The 22,573-nt window shown below is 47.5% G+C and overlaps 1 pseudogene; it reads right to left on the reverse strand.

Annotated features, from left to right (window-relative positions):
* The window catches only part of LOC146177221 (uncharacterized), a 105,647-nt pseudogene extending 94,741 nt beyond the window's left edge, over positions 1-10,906 (reverse strand).
* Positions 10,907-22,573: the final 11,667 nt, after the last annotated feature.

Consider the following 22,573-nt stretch of genomic DNA (forward strand, 5'->3'; position numbering starts at 1 on the left):
GTACGAACAAAAAATAACTACGGCTTCAGCCAATGTTTATTGTGCCCATTTGTCCATTGTGCCCATTGATTGAATCAACTAGAATTATGCAGACGTACTCTTCTTTAAAGGGCCCCAAAACCTAATGCACTGTTCGATGTGTAGAGTACTGGAACAAGGTCAAATAATCAATGCCATGCATTAAGCATATAAACATAGCTCCCAGGTCAGTTCTCTCTTGCTGCAGACTCTGTACTCATATTCGAATGGAAATCATTAAGTCGAGCATTAATTAATCCTTCGGCTTTGTAACCAACGAAACCCGATGAAGGGAGGTGAAGTCGAACCTTATTCTAAAAGGAGATATTTCTTATACATAGTCATAAGTGATTTCCTCAGCCATATGCTCTGAGTGCGCACATAGCAACAACTAGGAGACATTAACAGAAGTGTAACCTCGTTTTCAAGTAATTATTCCCAATTTGATGTATGCATGATTTGTTGTGTACGCGAACCGACGCACTGCCACACCGCCTCCTAGCAAACGGACGCACGGCCGCTCCAGTTGCAATGCCTCCTTGCACCTGCAGCCGGCCGCTTTGGAGAGACTGGTGAGGGTCCGCCCTGCCTGCGTCGACGACGACGCGCGGACGTAACCCGAGCCGTGCGTTGCCTCGGAACTGGACCGTCGTGGGACCATGTGCACGGCCAGGGCACGAGAAGCAATGGCTTCTTTACAGGCGCTCGCGCTTCTCTCTTTCCTTCTCTTCCTCTCTCTCCCAAATCAAAATAAAGTAGTCTCTACCCAGCGAGCGAATCGAGAGGTTCCTCGCTCACGGGGCTCCGACGCCCCGAACATAACATGGTCACTACATGAAGGGATGAACTTTCCATTGTTGATGTACAATTTTTTCATTGTTTTCGGTAGCATCTTCCCCGGAAAGAAAAGGTTAGCAATAGCATCGCTGAAGTCCTCGACGTCTTAAGATAAAGAAAGAAGTGCTTCAAGTTAACTTTTCTGCATGCACACAAACAGTGCCTTGAAAGAAATATAAATGTATTAATGAACCTTTTGCGGTGACTGGCCGCATGCGAGAGGCTGCTTATAGTAAATAAGCCGAAAGCACTGAAAACCAATCAAATGGAGAATGCATGCAGATATACCTGTATTAGCTTTGAGGTATGTGGTGTATTTTATTGGGCTTAATGTCCCAAACTGTTTCGAGGCCACATGGGACGCCAGATGTAGGATGTGGGCGTTAAGCGGACAGCATATGTACCAGTCAAAAGGGCGTAGCCATGCCTCTCTTCGACACATGATTTATTATGCGCACACCGGATTAATCGGCTCGAATACCAGCAGTGAATGCCGCGCCCTGCTAAACAGGAGGTGTTAGGGAAAAAAAAAAAACTTCTCTGCATAGATTATCCGCAGAAGGAATGGAGCCTCCACGTGTTAATCATATCTCTTTGTTTATCATGATTTATCACAGCGTTTTGATGTTACAAGCGCATTTTCATGTTGACAGTGATGGCGGCTATATTTAAAATTCCTTTTTAAGAGAAATGCAAGGCAAGTGCGCATCAAGACAAAAGCGTTGGTTTTGAAAATTACCGAACGAGACTATAAATTTCTGTGTAAATTTTATTCTACTTTGCGTCACGGGATATTTTACACATGAAATCATTAGCCTCTTTTAGTTGCTAAACCTTGGATTCACAAGGAAAGTAAATAATTATGCACGAACGACTTTTACATTTTGATATGGGTACAAATGGAAGAAAACAGAAATCTGCCGCCAGCCTTTTCGAGTTGTTTGCTTCGATTCGAATGAGCTAAAAGTGATTTTTAAATATGCATAGAAAATTTACGGGACTTTGTTCGCTGGAAGAGTATCAAGTGCATCTCAAATGTATCTGAAGTGCAATCTTTCAAAGTGCATACATAGAGTGATATTACAAAACGTGAAAGAAGCAGTGAAACATTCTCCTCCTTCTCGAAGCATGATGAATGTTCTTGGTCAGCACACAGCAGAAGTAATCCACTGGAAAGAGTCTCACACCTCTCCCAAGTATTGAAAAATCGACTGTAGACCATAATATAGGAGATGTATATTATGGTGATGCTACACGCAAGATCGTATTGCGTGTGCAGAGAAGCCACTTGAAAATGCTCTTTAAGCATTTCCGATAAACTCAGGCCTATTTTGAAACGGTCACGGATGTCCTTTATAAAGAAGGAATAGGCCGCAGGCACTGACGGATTAGCACACGCCCAGAGACCGGCTTAGAGTTAATCGGGAGATAAGACAGCGGAATAGGCTGGCGGCCCTTCCGCTTGGCGCGTCACATTGCAGTTGACACTTTTCAAACGCGCGGAAGCGCAAAAGCAGTCACGCCGATTTCTCGGAAATCGAGGCTGCCAGCGGCGACCGCAGCGGCGGGTGGCTTTCAACACACCACAAAAGACCGCGTGGCGCGAAAAGCCCGCGCTTCCCCGCCCCGGATCGAAGAGGCGGCGGTCGGCCTCAGGCTGTAAGACCGAGTGTTGCTCGAGTCGAGACGAAAGACTCCTAGACGGGCTGGGAGGAGTTAACCCCTGCCGGGACAGAGGAAGACCGGGAGCACCTTTGCGCATGCGCTGGATCGTTCCTCATATGGGACAAAACTGCGCTTCAATGAACGATGTGCGTCCGCGCTATTGGCGCTCGCCGCGTGGCGTGGGGAGATTGAAATGGGCGTGCTGTTGTGGCGCCATCTGTTGGCCAGCTTCTGAGCTGCAAGCGGTGTATCGCCCCACCGGCCGCGTTCGTGCCGAAGTGGTGTTGAGTTTTACAGGCTGGATAGTTAAGTTTTGAAGGAACACCATAACATTTGGAAATTAATACCCCAGCAGACACAGGACAGAGGGAGGTAACGACACAGGTAGTCGCGTCCCTCTGTCCTGTGTCTGATGCGGTCCCAATTACCAAATGCATCATAAACTGGCCTACACTGCCACCCCCCTTAGCCATAACATGTAGCGTTATTAACAACCCAGCAGACGTGGAATGTATATGAGTCCGTGTGAGATGAAGGCAATGGAAATGACGAAGAAAATAGTTTAAACTAGAGGTATTTATAAAGATGCCTCGATTAATTTAAAGTAGATATCGCTCTAAAGTGAGCACACTTTTGACGAAACACAATTTGTGAAAGGAGCACGTTATGCTTTGCTTAATTGAAAGGATTGCTACAATTTTGCAAGAAATGAAACAAGAAGAATACCATTAAGACGCCAACACAAAATTATTATGTTAACTACCGGAGAGAAAATGCAAACGAGGTTCATCAACTCTTCTGAAGGACGGTCGTCGAACCTAAAAACTGAAATTACCCTGTTCCATCGTTCGAAATTGCCGTGCTTATCTTCTCCTGGCTACGATGAACTCGATTTTATGTTCTCATTTCAGCCATCTTGATCGCCTTCCTTTCTTGGTCATAACCCAGTACTAGCGGATATATCAGCTTGCGAAAGCCCGGCAGCAGGCTCAGTTTCAGCGCGCTTTAAGTTTGTTCCTATTAAGGGAGTCACCTGGCACTCCTATTTCGGCCAGAGAGTGTAGAGAGTGAGGGGCAAATATAGCACTCAAATTATCAGCGTGTGAATAAAGAGCCTATAAAGACTAAAATATGAAAAAAGAGCAGTGCGAAAGGTCAATGGCAGTGTCCCTATTTTCAAAGTGAGAACAGCTTGATTTTGACTGAGGTAATATAGAAATAAACATGAGGGAGACGAGACGAGGAAACTTGATAGCTGTACAGAAAACATCGCACTCCCACGCTGGGAAGCTGGAAGCTCAACTGCACGGTTCTTCTTGGAAAATTCTGATGAAACACCGGCAGAAAAAGACCGATATATTGCGCAGAGTATCATATGTCTAAGCTTTCCTTTCCCGCGCTTTAAAGAAGATACTTCTATAGCGAAAAGGACTGCGTGACTTTATTTTGAGGTGAATGGCGCTTTAGCCTGGCATCTAAAGTCCCGACTACCGTAGTTTGCTGGGGATAACGGCCCACGATTGCAAAAAGAAATCGATTTTATTTTTAAGGTTTTTCTAGCTTGTAAAATGCTACTATTTATCTCGCAGTAGTGCCTTCGGTGACTGACAGGGATAATCTATATATGCAGCCCAGCTCTTAGAGTGCAAATATAGTCAAAGAAGGAGATGAGATGTGTTTCTAAAGTTTTGTGCCTTGGAAACAATCAGAGCGAACTAAACTCACTGTCATAGAGATAAGTAAAATAGAATTTCGGTATTGGCGGCGTGAAAAATCAAGTTGAAAAAAAAATTGAACTGACCTGTGCAAAATTTTAAATGACGTAACCTACAAGACGATATCTAAATTTACTATGATAATATTGAACTAAGTTAAACTAATTATTACGACGACACAAAACAAAAGATTGTCGCCGAAAGTCTCTCTTAACAAACAAGTAATCTGGGTGGCATTAGAAGAACTGCTGTTTCATAAAAAAAGAAGCTGCTTTCAAGGAAAATGGAGGTTTTATCGAGCATAGAAAAGTGGCTAAAATCAGTCCAGATTTCACCGCAACCTCCAGGTGTTCAAGCAAACAGCCGTGTGCCAGCACCCATTTCTCACTCGAAACCTATAGGAAAGACACACCCGACGTGCACCTCCTAACATAGATCAGAGAATGGTTTTCGATGTTAAGGTCACGAGTTTCTTGCGTCAACATTTTTATTTATCTTTGAAAATGGATATAAAGACATTCGCGAAAATCTGGGCAAATAGATAAATTTAGTAAGGTCCATAAAAGTTAGCAGGAAGCGTTGGTGAATATCGCAGCCTTCGACATCCTTTCAAAAAAATTAAGCAGGGTATGAGCAGTTGCAGCCTCCATTTCAAGAGTGTACCGCACAAATCCAGCCATCTAAATAAGAAGAATTTTAAACGCTTCACTTTCTGAACTTTGCCCGGGTGCTTCGGGGTAAGCCAGTGCAGTCAAAAGAGGTATATTTTTTCCTCTAGAATGAAACTAAGAGATTATAGACAATTTCGTATTCAGTGCACAAAGTTCCAGCCCCATACCTGAGGTAATGTCTGGGATCCACTTTTTTTAAATAAAATCGTACGCGTCATCGGAGATTAGCCGACACCTGTATGAAAGCGAGTGTTTTGCTGTGGAGACAGGTTAATATTCTTCATGCACATTAAGACATATTAGCATTTCATAGATAGCTGACAGCCGTCTCAGCCTCAATATTTATAGCATTCGACAAAGCAATGAATCACAAAAGTGCAGTATGCAAATCTTATTGGCAGCAAATATTCAATGGAAATGCCTGAACGTAAAAACAGCGAGTGCTCTCTCATCAGTCTATCATTTCAATACCGTTATTGTGTTGCAAAAAATATTGATTATAGGCTGTGCGCTTTCTTTTACGAATATCAGTGAACCAAGATTTTGATGAGTATCTTAAATTTAGAAGAGTGAACTGAAAACGAAAATGGTGAATAGGTATGCCTGTCTCTTTGTTGTAAAGCTTTATACATTCAATATTCTCGTTTTGTCTTTATGTGTCACAGAACGATTACTTTCCGACAATATAAAACATGATTTAAATGTCGTAGGCCAGCGTCTCCTTTATGTTCAGAAATGTGAAAGTGTAATACGAAGTTAACCACCCAAGTCTTTTTTATTTGCCATTAAATTCTAACCAGATCGCTGAAAAATGCGGCCTTGCTTTTACCTATGGGAAAATATTGTGGTTGCTGTTTTGCTTAGTATGAGTATTTAAAATGCGAATGTTGTAAACTTATGTTAAAGCCTCAAACATCAACATTCACCGCACGTTAGTATAATATCTTGCTTTATTGGTTGTTTTAGATTAAAAATAGTTTTTGTTTTGTGTTTTATCAACCTACACTTGTTTTGATGCTTTGGTGCTTCACAATACGCATACAGCTGTGACATACCGGAATTCTGCTACCTATCGCTACGAGATTTCACTACCTGCGCTAAGGAAGGTTGCCGCATTTTTCTCGTTGCTTTAGAAGAGCAACATATCAACTTAATGTCTTGGCCAGGAGCTACAAGCTATACAGCTCTTCTGCCACATCTCTGTCAGCACGTTAAATATAACAAATAGAGGCCAATGACACCAGAAGCTATTTGGCACAGAAGCCCAATTTCATGAAACGCTCAGGATAGCCCAGTGCTTCTTTGTGCAGTTTTCAATTTTGTGCGGAGGTGTGCAAAGATTTTACGTTGCTTTAATGAGCGGGACACCAGTACCTGAAACGTGCATCCATCAATTGTAGACTAGCAGCGCAATGTGAACGAATTGTCGTGTTAGTGCCGCAGCGCATATGAGATAGTCAGTTCCACCTTTCAGTTCCAAAAGAATAGCCTGAACTACCTTGCAATACGAAAGTATTGAACCTTGGCTTCCTTTCGCTTATTGCAGACATAATTGTACTCGATTGCGCAGCGCGCGCGCACGCACACACACACGCACGCACACACGCGCGCGCGCGCACACACACACACAGTCTACGTTTTGGCAGGAGCCCTGCCTTTCGTAAGACTGAATGTTCACGGTAATGTTTGAACAGTCAGGCACAACCATGAACATTCAGTATGAAGAAAAGCATGGCTCCTGCCGAAACGTCGATTAAAATATAAGACTGAAATGAGAAGCAGTACGAAGCATGATTTTAAGTGAGCATACCATAGCAAAACACTAAGTACGTCTATTGTTTACACCAAATATATACCACATATATATATATATATATATATATATATATATATATATATATATATATATATATATATATATATATATATATATATATATATATATATATATATATATTGCCACCAAGTGTCTCTGATGTTCTTAGGTGGCGCCTGGAAGAACAGGAAGCCGAAGGTTGCTTGCGTGCTGTGCGCGGAACTTTGCCAGCTGGTACAGCTTCGTCCCGTCGTTTTAGTCCCATCTGGTCCTGTTGTCCGTGACATATTTTAGTGCCAGTGCAGGGTATCGATCCCAGTATATGTCCCGCACTCCTCCGCACGCCCACGATTCAGGTCCTGTGCCCATCGACACTCCTGTTCACCGCGCTAGCCGGAGGAACCTAGGCCTACCACCTGAGCACGGGCCGTTGGAATTCACCACCGCAGCCGCCCCTCGACCTGTCGTGCAAGCTCCAAAACATTGCACTTTACAGAACCCACGACTGCCTAAGACTTTTCACGGCTGTCAGACGGAAGACGTCGACGAGTGGCTCGCCCAGTGAGAACGGGTCGCCGCATTTAATCACTGGGACGACGCCGCAAAGCTCAGGAACCTCTTCTTTAGCCTCGAAGATGGCACTCGCACTTGGTACGAGAATCGCAAAGGCGCCCTAACATCATGCCGGGAGTTCTGCCGCTGCATCCTGGACACCTACACCAGCCCGGATCGCCGAGAACGAGCGGAAAAGGATTTACGCTCTCGCATACAGATGCCGAACGAGACTATAACCATGTACGTGAAAGACGTGACCTGGCTGTTCCGACGATCTGACCCGGCCGTGCCCGAAGAGAAAAAGATGCATCATCTCATGCACGGTGTTAAGGAGCAACTGTTCGCTGGACTCGAGCGCAATCCACCGAGCACAGTTGCCGAGTTCTTTCAGAGGCAATCACGATGGAAAGGATGCTCCAGCAGCGGTCTACGGCCTACGACAGGCCGGTACTCGCCGCTTCGCTCACGGAGTCACATTCGGCCTTCGGGGCTACTTCGGATCTTCTTCGCGACATCATTCGCTCCATTTTGCGTGAAAAGCTCCAGACGCTTTTCGGTGCTCCCCAGCCGACGGTCGGCTCTGTCGCTAGTACCGTATTTCAGCCATCAGCACCGTCTGCTGACCCGCCATCCTTTTCCACCGAGTCCTGTCAGACAACGTATGCGGACATCTTGCGACGTCCTCCGCCTGATTCCACACAATTACTCCCACCTGACCAAGGATCACTGTATTCAGCCCACCCTGAGCCGTATATCGACAACCGCCGTTCACCCCACCGAAAGGCAGACCTGTGGCGTGACCAAAATCGACGGCGCCTGTGCTTCCACTGCGGGGAATCAGGTCATCTGTATCGACAGTGCCCATATCGACAACTGGGGCTGAAGGGTTTCCTCATCGACATGCGTCGCCCTCCATTAGGCCAACGACCCCCTGATATTGAGGACTACGTAGCCCAGCAGCGCATGACGACAACTTTTCAGCGACAGTCACGATCTCCGTCTCCACACCGACCATCGTCGTCGAGGCCCAGCTCCTCCTGGATGGCGCAGCGACGATCGCTTAGTCCGCGTCGGGAAAACTAAAGACAGCGACCTCCGGGGGCGAGGCCATTTCAAATCGACGAGACGAAGACCCTCCGACAACGCAACCTGTGAGTTACTTGCCGGCCCCGACGACAGTTCGTACACACGAGGATAGATTCTCGCTGGATATACCCGTTGTCCTCGACGGCTATAAGGTTAGCGCATTGGTAGACACTGGCGCTGATGTTTCGATTTTAAGCGGAAAGCTAGCAGCACTTCTGAAAAAAGTAGTTACGCCATGGTCTGGCACGCAAATTCGCACCGCTGGCGGGCATGTCGTAACTCCGAGTGCACGGCAAGAGTTCAAATTCGCAACACCACATTTGTTGCAATACCTGACTGCTTCCGCGACTGTATCCTTGGTGTAGATTTTCTCCGGGAGTATGGAGCCATTATCGATCACCGGAAGCGTACCGTGACCTTTTCGACCCAGAAAGCTGCCGATACTGACACCGCGGACCGCCAACGCCGCGCCCCCCTTCGAATTTCTGCCGAGAGCGTTTCTATTTCGCCACATTCCAGTGTTTTTGAGACTGTTACCTGCGACGAACGACGTGACGGCACGGCGGTCGCTGAGGGCAACCGGTCCCTTTTGCTCACCCACGGCATCACCTCAGCGCGGAGCCTCACCCACCTCAGTAACGGCCGATCTGAGCTCCTGATGACTAACTTTACGAATGAACCCCGTCATCTTTTCCGCGCTACTGCAGTTGAATTCGCCGATTCCTTGGCGGACGTTTCTGAATGTTTTATGTTCGGAGCAGTTGAAAATGTGCGCCCATCCCTTGACCGTCTTGATATTAGTACAGATCTCTAGGAAACACAGCAGCGCGAACTGCGTCTCTCCTGCTAGAATACAGCGCTTGTTTCGAGACCTCATCGAAAATTCGGCAAACGCCTCTTGTGCAGCCCCGCATAATTACTCCCGACGATGCCCGCCCTATACGCCAGCGGCCGTACCGCATCTCAACGACGGAGCGTGAAGCGATTCAGACACAGGTTCAGGAGATGCTTTGTGACGGTGTCATCCAACCCTCCAACAGCCCGTGATCGTCTCCTGTCGTGCTGGTAAAGAAAAAGGATGGGACCTTTCGCTTCTGTGTTGATTATCGAAAGTTGAACGACATCACAAAAAACGTCGCCCACCCGCTGCCCCGTATCGATTACTCGCTCGACACGTTACGCCCAGTACTTCGTCTCAATCGACCTGAAGAGCGGGTACTGGCAGGTTGAGGTAGATGAGCGGGACCACGAAAACACTGCTTTTGTCACCCCAGACGGCCTCTACGAGTTTAAAGTGCCGCCTTTCGGCCTATGTTGCGGCGCCGGCTACTGCCGAGATGGACACGGTCCTCGCTGGCCTCAAGTGGCAAATTTGTTTAGTTTGCCTCGATGATGTCATCGCGTTCTCTGAAACCTTTGCCGAACACCTTCAACGCCTGCGCACAGTGTTAGACGCCCTTCGTTCAGCTGAGTTAACACTCAAGCCAGAGAAATGTCACTTTGGCTACAAAAAGTTGAAGTTTCTCGGTGATCTCATGAGCGCCGCGTGCGTGAGGCCAGACCCCGACAAGACTTCTGCTGTCGCCAAATTTCCCGTTCCAGCAAACAAGAGAAGTTTGAAACTCTGCCTCGGTCTCTGCGCGTACTACTGCCGCTTCATCACCGTTATTTCCAAGGTTGCTGCCCCCCTGACTCGCCTCACACGCGATGATACACAGTTGTGTCGAACGCCGAGCAACAAGAGGCTCTTGCGGAGCTGCGCAGACGACTGCAAACAAGCCCTGTTCTTGCGCACTTTCACGAAGACGCTGGCACCGAAGTTCACACCGACGCCAGCAATATCGGCCTCGGCGCTGTACTCGTTCAACACCAAGCTGGCGTCGAAAAGGTCATCGCGTATGCCAGCCGCACGCTCTCTCGCGCCGAGACAAACTACTCCACTACGAAAAAGGAATGTGGGCAACCATGAAATTTAGGCCTTACCTCTATGGCCGCCAGTTTAAAGTGGTCACCGACCATCATTCTTTGTGCTTGCTGGCTAACCTCCGCGACCCATCGGAGCGCCTAGCACGATGGAGTCTTCGCCTCCAAGAATTTGAGTACACCATTGTGTATAAATCTGGCCAGAAGCACGAAGATGCTGACGCGCTTTCGGGCGCACCCGTCGGTTTAGTCGATGAAAGCACGGACGACGAGAGTGGTTTTCTTGGACTGGTGAGTGCTTCAGACATAATGACCCGACAGCGAGCTGACCCGGACCTTCGACCTGTCATTGATCACCTGGAGGGTAGCGCTGCAGTGCTGATACCCTTCGGCAATTTGCTCGGACCCTGTCTGCTTTCTGTCACCGGAATGGCGTTCTATTCAAACAGAACTCCAGCACTGTTTACCAAGCGTTCCTCCTTGCAGTGCCGGCCGACTTCCGCGCCGATATCCTTTTTACTTGCCATGATGGCCCCACCTCTGGCCACTTGGGCTTTGCACGCACGCTCGCCCGAGCTCGTCAAGCCTATTATTGGCCTAAACTTGCTGACGCCATTCATCGCTACGCCAGAGGCTGTCGTTAGTGCCAATGTCAAAAGGCGCCACCTCTCAAGCTAGCGGGTTTGCTCCAACCTATTGCGCCTCCCCGAACACTGTTTGACCAAATCGGCATCGACCTTATGGGCCCATTTCCGCTGACATCGGTCGGTAACAATTGGATTATAGACGCGACCGACTACCTCACACGGTATGCGGAAGCCAAGGCGGTGAAGCGTGCCACGTCATCTGAGATCGCCCGGTTTTTTGTGCAGCAAATCGTGTTGCGCCATAGCGCGCCGTCACAAGTAATCACCGATCGAGGCACGGCATTTACGGCACAACTTATGCACGACGTATTTGAGCTCAGTCACACGAGCGATCGCAAAACCACTGCCTATCACCCACAGACGAATGGTCACACGGAAAGACTCAATAAAAACGATCGCCGACATGATTGCAATGTACATAGACTCCCTGCACAAGGCCTGGGACGAGATTCTCCCGTACGCCACATATGCCTACAACACTGCCATCCAAGAAACGACGCGTTTTACGCCATTTCGCCTGCTCTATGGACGCAACGTTCAGACGATGTTGGATGCCATGCTTCCGTGGTGCACGGATAATCCTCTCATCCCAGACGCGGAGCAGTTTGCTCAGCGCGCCGAGGAAGCACGTTAACTTGCCCGCATCCACATTCAGCAACAGCAGGGCAAGGATACGCGTCGCTACAACCTTCGCCACCGACACGTCACATAGCAACCTGGAGAGCAAGTTTGGGTGTGGACACCGGTGCGCCGGCCCGGCTTGTCTGAAAAACGGATGTCGAGTTACTTTTAACCTTACGAGGTTCTGCGCCGTGTCACAGAAGTGACATACGAAGTCCTTCCAGCGGGTACTGTGCAGACCTCGCGTCAGCCACCACGCTCCGAAGTGGTGTCCGTTATCCGTACGAAACCGTATTTCACGCGGTAATGTGCAGTGTACTATGCGCTAGTTATGTTGTGTAGGGCACCGCCACCGTTTCCAATTCGGTTTCTGTACTGACTTGCATCGCACATCGCTCGCGCCCAGTCTGTACTTGCGTTTTTTTAGGAGGGGGACTAATGCCACCTGGTGTCCCTGATGTTCTTAGGTGGCTGGAAGAAAAGGACGTCGAAGTTGGCTCGCGTGCTGTGCGCGGACTTTGCCAGTACAGCTTCTATATATATATATATATATATATATATATATATAGAGAGAGAGAGAGAGAGAGTTGATGGCAACTAATAATACATGTAAAATGAATCACCAAGAGTTTAAAAACATAACGGTGGATTTATTTCTACGTTTTGACCAGGGTCTGGTCTTTTTCAAGAATGAAGTACAGGAGGTTACACGCATCTTCTTAAAATTATTCCCAGAGAGGGTGAAAAGGGGGAGGAAACAGTTGAGGCAGAGATGTTACCTGCCGCGACGACAACAAATAGTATATACAGGCCCACCAGGAGATAGGGCAAACACCAACCGTAGCGCGTTTCCCCTTAAAAGAAAGAAAAAAAAAAGGTGAAAAGGAGGAAAGGAAAAGGAGGGGTTGGGGGAGGTTCAGCATTCTACAATGAAGGAAGAACGGAGGCGCCATGTGTGGGCTACCATGGAGCGACCACGCCGCCGCCGGCCCCGTCAGCGTTGTGGTCCGTCGCGGCGTGAAGAGAAAAGCACAAAGGGTAAAAGCATCTAAAGTGGCTCCAGATGCCGCCACACGTGATGCACGAAACAGGGGTGGCACGCAGATTAAAAACACATGTTGAGTCTCGTTATGCAAGAAAATGCCAAGGTAATAAACACGGATAAGTGAGCATATCCCGCTGTTGCAGCCACTAAACTATTACGAACCGAGGGCGCGCTAGAAAAGCTTCGAAGAGGATACGTGCAAAGCAAGATCTATAGGATTGTAAATTGTCACATAAAAAGTAATAGCAAAGACTTGGATAAAAATGGATAAGTTACAATTAAAGCATAAATATCACACAGTGGAACAGCATTCGGCCAGATTCGATCTCAAATCTAGCGCCAAAAATCGATATAGTGGTTGGCAACAACAAAAACATAGTGGGAAGCCATAGCTCAAAACATTATTTCAAACAGCCATCTTATTGTGGTAGATTCATGAACAACACCACCATGCTGATATAAAGGTGAGCCACCAAGCAAGATATAAACATATTTACTGCATGATATTTTGTGTTACCCTCAAGGTCTGGAAACGTTTAAAATATTTATTTGTCCGTTATTGTAGTCATGTTAGACCTGCCTGACAGGGTTCAAGTATGAAGGCCGGACAACTTTCCTACTGATTAGTTGATAACGTGGTTAATGTGATTAATGGTTTTCACGTTATCCACGAACCTGAGCGCCATTTACGTGCTCGAGTGATGGCTGCAGACGGCCTGCACCCAAGCTTCGAAGGAGTTGGACTTATCGCGGAACATCTGCAACAGATCCTGCTCCAAAGATCTGTGAAGGCACCGCCAACGTGGTCCGACCACGCTCACCGTGTTCCCGAAGGACCACCACTGCCATCAACATCCAGGCCCACCTCAACGACATCTGAGCCGGCCCCCACACCTGAGCCATGGGCGCGCTACAGGCTTCAGAGCTCCTACGTCGTCCAAAATTCAGCAGGCAACTGACTCACTGCAGGGATCGAAGGTGAAGTCTTCGATAATTCAGTATGTGGACATTTTTTTTAAATTGAGAAAGGTTGAAGAGAAGAGAATGAGATACCAATACCATGTCGAAACCTTGAGCGTGTATTGTAAAGCAAATGTTGTTCCAAAAGGCATGAAAATTTATTTAAATCCATCCACATCAGACATGTATCCCGATCTAGAATCCCTTTGGCAAGAAACTCTCTACAAACCTTCCAGGCAGCTGATTGATATTGTCATCGCACATTATAAGTCTACCCATGATGCCTTGTGCGAAAGAGAAGCCAAGTTGAGTAATGAAGTCCCTCTAACAGATCAGGAAACTAGATTTAAAAAGTCATTTGTAGAAAAGAAAAAGCGCTCAATAATAACTCAGAAGTTACTTCGAGATAGAGTTGCTCTTCCACCCTGAAAATCAGATTTAAAAATTGATGCACCTTTTCCAAATCCTCTACAAAAGTCAACGTCCGATCTGAAGATCAGTTCACCGCCTTCAGGTCCACATGGCTCGACCTTACCAGCCGCCAAGCCAACTATACCCAACAACGTCGTACACCTTTCCTCTGTAACGCTGTCAGACGATGAATACAGCAGCCTTTCAAAGGGCGTCAACTTCGGCCCCGCCAGTGGCAAATTGAATAATTTCAACTGTACAAAGACCTTGAAAAATTTTCCTGAAACTTGAGACTAAGAGAACACTACCACGGTCACCCTCCAAAACCGGAAACTGGTCTAAAACTTCCATCCATAACTCCCTGGACACCACCTTCACAGCGCGACAAGTGTCTTGATTTATATATAAGAGAGGTGCAAAAAGATATCCTTCCGGAATTTGAGAAACGGAGCTCTTACCGGCCGAACCTGTTGGTACAGGGGTGCAAAGCATTGCAGGCCTTTGGCGGTCGATCGGACATTGTAATAAAAGCGGCGGGTAAGGGCGGAGCCACAGTAGTTATGCATAAAAGGGATTACCTTGATGAGGCCCAAAGACAACTGAACTAATCCACCTTTTACAAAGACCTTCCCACTAATATCCCACAGCAAAGTATAAAGACGAGTTTTCTGAAACTATTATATGTTTGGCGAAAACAAACAAAATTCATGGGATGACTGCACAAGCACTAATTTCTTTGCATTCAGGTTCTGGCCGCTTCTATCTCCTTCCCTCAATTCTTAGCGCCAACAACCGTGGAAGGCCAATAGCTCTGGTATTGGCACCGTTACTGAAAACATATCCAGCTACGTTGACGGCCTCATCGGGGATATTCCTCCTTTACCCCTCCTATGTTAAGGACACCACGCATTTTTTGAGAGAGATTGTCGACTTAGTCATTCCCGATAATTTCCTTCTGATCACCCTGGATGTCGCTTCACTATACACCAACATACCGCACGCAGATGAAATCGAGGCAGTGGTGTTGTGCCGGTGGAGTTATCACATAGTAGCCCACCATCAACAGGGTTATGCCAAGAAGTTGGTTGCGTAGCACTCGTCACCCGTTTCGTGAACGAGGGCTGTAAGCTCCCTGGGCGGTAGCGATGAATCCGAGTAGGCGCTGGTGAGATGAAGATAAAGCTTTATACACTATTTACAGGCATTTACACAACGAGTTCGGCCCTGGGGCCGAATGCTAACTAGCCATACGCGACTCTCCTCGCGCAGCGACGGCCGGGGAGATTTCGCCGCGTCCGCTCTATTACGGGGCGAACTGCTCCCGATGGACGCTAGTGACGAACTCACACTCGGAGTCTCGAACGGAAGCACTTGAGTCTCCATAACCGAGAAACCGTTGACGCTCAAAATGGTCCAGTCCGACAGCAGCACTTTCGCAGGGCCAATGGGAGAGCTTGCTGTGCTCTTGCTTCAAACATGCCGCGGGGTGAGAAGGGGTCCACCGCCAGGGCCACGGCGCCGTGCTGTCTGGATGCTCAGCTCATGTTGAAACACGTCGCTTCTCTCGCTTTGGCACGGCTCGCCTCCTGTGCACTAATGATTTGCAGAGAAGTATCGGGATTTTGTGAAGGCGGCGTTCGCCGAAGAAGTTTGGCGTCCGGCTGAAGTTATGGGCGGCTTTGGCCGGGCACAAAAGCACCCCCGCTATCACACAATGCGCCGAGAAGACGAGCTGCTCGCATGTGGCTCGGATGCTGGGGCGCGCTCGTTCGCCAGGTTCCTCCAAGCTCACGTCCAGTGTCCGGGCGCCAGGTAGCCTTACGTGCCTCGGGTTCCACTCGCCATGTCAGGATCTCTGCCGACAGCCTTGTAGTCGGGGCACGTCGATCAACTTCAATCGTGTCGCTCCGATGCTCTTGCCTCTCGCCACTGGTAGTGGTAGACTGTTCTGCGCTTGCAAAACATACCGACAACAGGCAACACCCAACACAAGCAAGTACCCTCGGTCACCCGTCAAACACCAGACAGAGGCAAAATTTGAAATTCAGTTAGCTAAATTGTTGTCCCCTTTTTGCTCCCACTACAACAAGTGACAAGTGTATAGGATACAGTACACAAGGTTCAAACAACAATTTTGCACATTAACGATACATTAAACAGCAGGGGAAATTAATAATCAATAATGAAAAAGTTCCATTGAAATCACTTGGACCGTAGACCACAACTGAGGAAGCAAGGAGGTCATACAATTTTGCCCCGATCTGCTTACAGCATTACCGTTAGCGATGAAACGCTCGTCGAAGGTAGCTATGTCTCGAAGGCATGATTCAAAGCATCCAAGTTCGCACTGTGCTGCTCTCTTCCGCAAGCGGCAGAACGCGTAGCAGCATTCGGGCGGTTTGGCTCTCCTCCCTCCGCTACAGCCTCGGCAGTCCATTTCTCTACGAGACCTTTCTTTTTACTTTATGCTTGAAAGAAGAGACGTGCACAAGTTGCTCGCTTTATTGAAAGATCTGTCTCGTTCCTTACGCTTTGCGCACCAATCTCGCATTTTCTCAGCACGGGTGCATTTGTGCCGCCGGGATCGCCGCTTCTTTTCCTTTCACGATCGTTTGAGTTTTCTCACCTTTCGATGACTGCATTCTTTCATGCACCTGCCTTTCCACTCTTTTCGGTGGCAGCGCTTGAATGCATGTTTTCTTTCTTTTGGTGCAAGCTCTTTCAAGCTGCCGGTAACGGGAGCCGCTATGGCGCTGGCATCGTCGCAGTGCGGCGCCGCACGTGCGTTTCGGCCAGCAGCGCATGACTCACTGCCAGTCGCGTCCGAGCAAGTCTCGCTCACGCCAAATACCGAGCTAGGCATATCCTCTGCAGGCCCGCCACTCAAGTTACTCTGATATGCCGGTGCGCCGCATCGCTCAGCGCTAACCGGCGCACGATCAAGGTCGTCTGACAGCTGGGGCGCTGCGGATCGCGTGAGGTCCATGCTCGCACTAGGGTGGCTGTTTTCGCCAATACAGTTGAGCGCGTCAGGACAGGAAGATTCATGGCTTCTGTCTAGGCGCTCGCTATCGACTTCAGAAGTGTGGCTCTCGACAGCGTCCGCATCATGGGTGTGCCTTCGCTGTTCAACACTCGCGGGCTGCGCAGTTTCCACGAACAGCCCTTCATTTTTCCGCGAGTGATGATCTACGACAACGCTGATCTCGGAAATCGCCAATTTGCCGTCTACTAGCCTGACTACATCTCCGCCACGCCCGACCACTTCTGCTTCTGAGTTATCAGGCGGTTCATTTAATGCCAGTTCCCCACTCTCGTTTGGAGGAATGCTTACAGCTACGTGGGGCGGCGTGCAGGACGGTGTCACTGCGGATTTGTCGCCGATGGAGTCGGCTCCAACCGTCTCAGCTGCCAGTGGCTCGACCAAGGTAACCCCAGATACTTCTGTTCGAGGCTCAATCGACTCGCTGCTGCGGCCGCGTTGCTCGGCCGCTTCCTCAAGCTGTGTCTCATTCTCTGGTGCAAGTACAATTTGCTCCGAGACTTTCTGACTGTCTAGCCATTCGGTTATAGCGGCTTTCAACTGATACGCCAAATCCAAGAACGTTTTGGTACAGCTTTTCTCACGCAGATATCTGTCCCTATACTCCAATGGTGACAGCCGATGTCTTTTCAGTAATGACTCTTTCAGGTAATCGTAACTAGTGAAGCAGCGCAACGGCACAAGGCCAGAGGAAGAAATGGACAAACACAGCGCTGAACTGACAACAAATGTTTATTCCGGATGCTAAGCATAAATATATATACTTTAACACAATCGAAAAAACAAAAACAGTGGAGGAGCGGAAAAAATCAACCCAGTCACTGTGCGCATGCAACCGCTTCGCGTGTACAATGGTTATACGATATCAAATAGTTATGCTCTTTCAACGAGATGGCTATGGAAGGAGTTCTGATACAATTATCACCCAGCTTCATGATTTCAGATGCTACGATAATTTCTCGTGTAAGTTTATCCTTGTGCCTGGTAACTACTTGGCTGTTTTTGTATACTGGGAAACATGAACAATCACGACAGTGAATACCTATGTGGCGGGCCGCGTTCTTAACGTTGTTTCCATGCTCTCTAAGTCTATCATTTATACAACGGCCAGCTTGGCCAATGTATGAACCACCACACGTCAACGGGACTGAATACACCACGTTTTCTTGACATGACACATACTTGATCTTGAGGTTTTTCTTGCATTCATGACCAGAGTCTGATCTTTTATCTGGGCCATTTACCCTCGCACACAAGCCATTCAGTCTTACGGGTGCCGAAAAAACATCAACTCCAGCCTTTTTACCTATTCTCTTCAAATTATGGGATACATGGACATAGGGTATTACTGCCAGATTTAGTTTGGAATGAGGGACATCGCTGCCCCACCTTTTTAGCTTTTTCAAAATCCCTTCGTCTACTGACGCCAGAATATGAAGGGGGTATTTTGCGTCTGCTGGTCTATCAACATGATTAGAGAAACTATAATCAATCTCGTGTGGACAGGATTTTTTCATGGTATTTTGAAAGCATGACGCCACAATGCCTCTTTTCACGAGCTTCGAATGGGCTGAGCTATAGGGAAGTAAAGTCTTTTTACTCCTAGGTTCAAAACGCATACATGGAAGTCTGAAAAATATAAGGTTAGATCAAGGAACTTAATGCGATCGCTCACAGCCACTTCATGCGTAATCGTAGTTTTTCAAGTCAACGTCTAACACGCGCTTGATTTCTTCCGACACCTCAGCGGAGAAAAGTGCTACCAATCTTTGTGCCCAAGTATCTCGCTCGAAGGGCTTACTTTTGCAGACAAGCTCGAAATCTGCCAAATACTCTGCCATATCCTCGGCGATGAGGAACGGTTCCAGACCCTCTCGCGGCTTTGAACTGTTACCTTGAATGGCAATTGAAAGCTTCGTGCCTCTTAACATCTATTTCATGTGCCGCAAGCTCGAGCTGCATCAGCTTCTTTAAGTGGGAAAACCGCTTTTCGCGTTCTAACCTTCCAAGCTCATAGCACGTTTAGAGTTGCCTTTCGGCTTCCTCCTTACTTTTTCCCTCTTGAATATCATCCGAGACCTCTGCGGCTTCCTTAACCGTCACTTCCTCTGCCTGCATGACCTCAAGAATTTCCTTTTTTCTTTTTATTTAGCCCAAATCGATGCCCAACTCATCACAAATTTGGAGAAGTCCTTTGACCTTGTAACTCTCCATAATTTACACCGGCCTCTTGTTGTTTGCCTTTTTAGAATAGTGTACTAGACGTTCGCTCTCTCGCTCCTAGCAAGAGACGCGCAAGCATTTCTCCCACTGATTGCCCTCTCAGCACCCCTTGGTTTTCAAAACACTTCCTGTAGGCTTGAAATGCAAGGTTGAAATACAATGCTACGCTCAGCCTTTCTCTAAGCTACCCTGTGTGTCAGAGAAAGTCTGGCGTTTGAGGGAAACTTCAGGTACTCACTGCGCCGAGGTGCCCGACGCGGTCAATCCCACCGCTGCCACCAATGTTGTGCCGGTCGGGTTATCACACAGTAGCCCACCGTCAACAGGGTTGTGCCAAGGAGTTGGTTGCGTAGCGCTCGTTACTCGTTTCGTGAACGAGGGGTGTCAGCTCCCTGGGCGGTAGCGATGAATCCGAGTAGGCGCTGGTGAGATGAAGATAAAGGTTTATACACTATTTACAGCCATTTACACAACGAGATCGGCTCTGGGGGCGAAAGCTAACATAGCCATACGCGACTGTGCTCGCGCAGCGAAGGCCCGGGAGATTTCGCCGCGTCCTCTCTCTTACGGGGCGAACTGCTCCCGACGGACGCTAGTGACGAACTCACACTCGAGCCTCGAACGGAAGCACTTGAGTCTCCGTAACCGAGAAACCGTTGAAGATCAAAATGGTCCAATCCGACGGCAGCACTTTCACAGGGCCAATGGGAGAGCTTGCTGCGCTCTTGCTTCAAATATGCCGCTGTGCTGGGCGAGAAGGGGTCCACCGCGAAGGTCACGGCGCCGTGCTGTCTGGATGCTCAGCTGATGTTGAAACACGTCGCTTCATTCCCATTGGCACGGCTCGCTTCCAGTGCAGTAGTGCGCTGCAGGGAAGTATCCAGATTTTGTGAAGGAGGCGTTCGCCGAAGAATTTTGGCGTCCGGCTGAATTTCGGGCGACTTTGGCCGGGCACAACAGTGGTCAATGCTTACGAGCGCTCCCAATGTGAAAAACCTATCGAAGGCAAGGCTCTTGCGGGGCTCTTGAAGTTGATACTCCAGTTTAACAATTTTGAGTTCAATCGTCAGCACTACGTGCAAATAATCGGAACGTCTATGGGCATCAGAATTGGGCCAAATTACGCCAAGATATTTATAGCTGTCCTTCAGACGGATTTTCTTAACGGTTGTCAATACAAGCCAGTCTTTTACAAAAAGTTCATCGCTGGCATATATTTGGTCTGGACGCATGGAGAGGAAACATTGTCTGAATTTATCGCCGCCTTTAACAACGCACATGCGATCATCTCATTCTCCTCTTTATAGTCGGCCACCACAATTAATTTTCTTCATGTCCAATTTACTATCAAAACAAACAAACTTCAGACAACTGTTTACCGAAAATCGAGCAACAGACATCAATACTTGCACTTCCAGAGTTGTCACACAAGGCACTGTAATACCTCCATTCCGTACAACCAGTTTTTACGCTTTCATAGGATTTGCTCGAAAGAAAAAGATTTCAAGTCATACGGACCTAACACGACAGAAATACCCAATGTCATTCATTGACGATTCAATCTAGAAAGCCTCGAAACATAATCGACGCCAACTCATAGACCACCAAATGCAGGCACCAACAGGCACTCATATTATCTTGATTCTTACTCACTGGGCATCTATTCCAAACGTTAACTAGGTTTAAAAAAAAACACCACAACATTCTCCTGCAAGGCGAGAGGATGAACAAAGTGATCCCCACTCCGCCGCGCGTTTTGTATAGGCGTGGACGGAACACTCGTGATATAATCACATCATCTACCGTTGCTAACCGCATGTTCAGCGGATCTGCCCCATGCAACAAAGCAAGAATCAAACTTTGTCCCATGATGGCAACAGCTACCTCTGCTCAAAACACAGCATCAGCCTTCACATAACAAATAAGAGGCAATTTCTCTTTCGACAGCGGTAATGTTATCTACCTTCTGGAATGTGGCACTTGCATGGCTCAGTACGTAGGACAAACAGCGACACCATTCAGAATTGGAATTAATAAACACAGATCACATGCACGAACACAGCCAGATCTCCCTCTTTCAAAACATATAAATATATTTGGACATCAGTTCGATAACTTCACAGCTACTGTACTCCAATCAGGGTTCAAAACACACTATGACAGCGAAAGTTGTGGATCATACTTAATCCATAAATTCAACACCCTCAAAAGCGGTATCATTGAATCAGTAGGAACGTTGTCCTGTCTTCATTCTTAAGCCCTGTCAGGCAGGTCTGACATGACTACAATAACGGACAAATAAATATTTTAAACGTTTCCAGACCTTGTGGGTAACAGACAAAATGTCATGTAATAAATGTCTTGTTTATATCTTGCTTGGTGACTCGCCTTTATGTACGCATGATGCTGTTGTTCATGAAACTACCACAATAAGATGGCTGTTTGAAATGATTTTCTGAGCTATGGCTTTCCACTATGTTTTTGTTGTTGTCAACCACTTTATCAATGTGTGGCGCTAGATTTGTGATTCATCTCTGTTTGACTTTGTAATGTGTGCGAATAATGTTACACTGAGTGAAATTTGTGCTTTAAATGTATCTTGTTCATTATTATCCAAGTCTTTGTTATTACTTTTTATGTGACGCTTTACAATCTTTAGAGCTTGCTTTGCATTTCTCTTCTTCCAAGCTCTTCTAGCGTGCCCTTTGTTAGTAATTTTTCAGTTGCTGTAACAGTGGCATACGCTCACTTATCCGTGATTTTTGCCCTGACATTTCCTTGTATTACGAGCATTACCATGTGTTTTTAATCTGTGTACCACCCCTGTTTCGTGCGTCACGTGTGGCGGCGTCTGGAGCCACTTTGTTTTTTGTGTTCACGCCGCGACGGACCACACCGCGGTGACGGGGCCGGCGGCGGTGTGGTCTCTCCATGGTCGCTCATAAATGGCGCATCAGTTCTTCCTTCTTTGTAGAATGCCTCCCCCACCTCCTCCTTTTCCTTTCCTCCTTTTCGCCCCTTTTATTTTCTTCTTTTTTAAGGGGGAAACGCCCGGCGGAGCGCGCTTCCCCCCTCACTCCCCCCTCTCCTGGTGTGCGTGTGTATACTATTTGTTGTCGTCGCGGCTGGTAACATCTCTGCCTCACCCGTTTCCTTCCCCCTTGTCACCCTCTCTGTGAACGGTTTTAAGAAGATGCGTGTAACCTCCTGTAGTTCATTCTTGGAAAATATCGGACCGCGGTCGAAACGTCGAAATAAATCCATCCACCCTTATGTTTTCAAACTCTTTGTGATTCATTAATATATATATATATATATATATATATATATATATATA

The sequence above is a fragment of the Amblyomma maculatum genome, chromosome 10 (assembly GCF_055883805.1).
Source record: "Amblyomma maculatum isolate TAMU_Amacu chromosome 10, ASM5588380v1, whole genome shotgun sequence".
Taxonomy (NCBI): Eukaryota; Metazoa; Arthropoda; class Arachnida; order Ixodida; family Ixodidae; genus Amblyomma; species Amblyomma maculatum.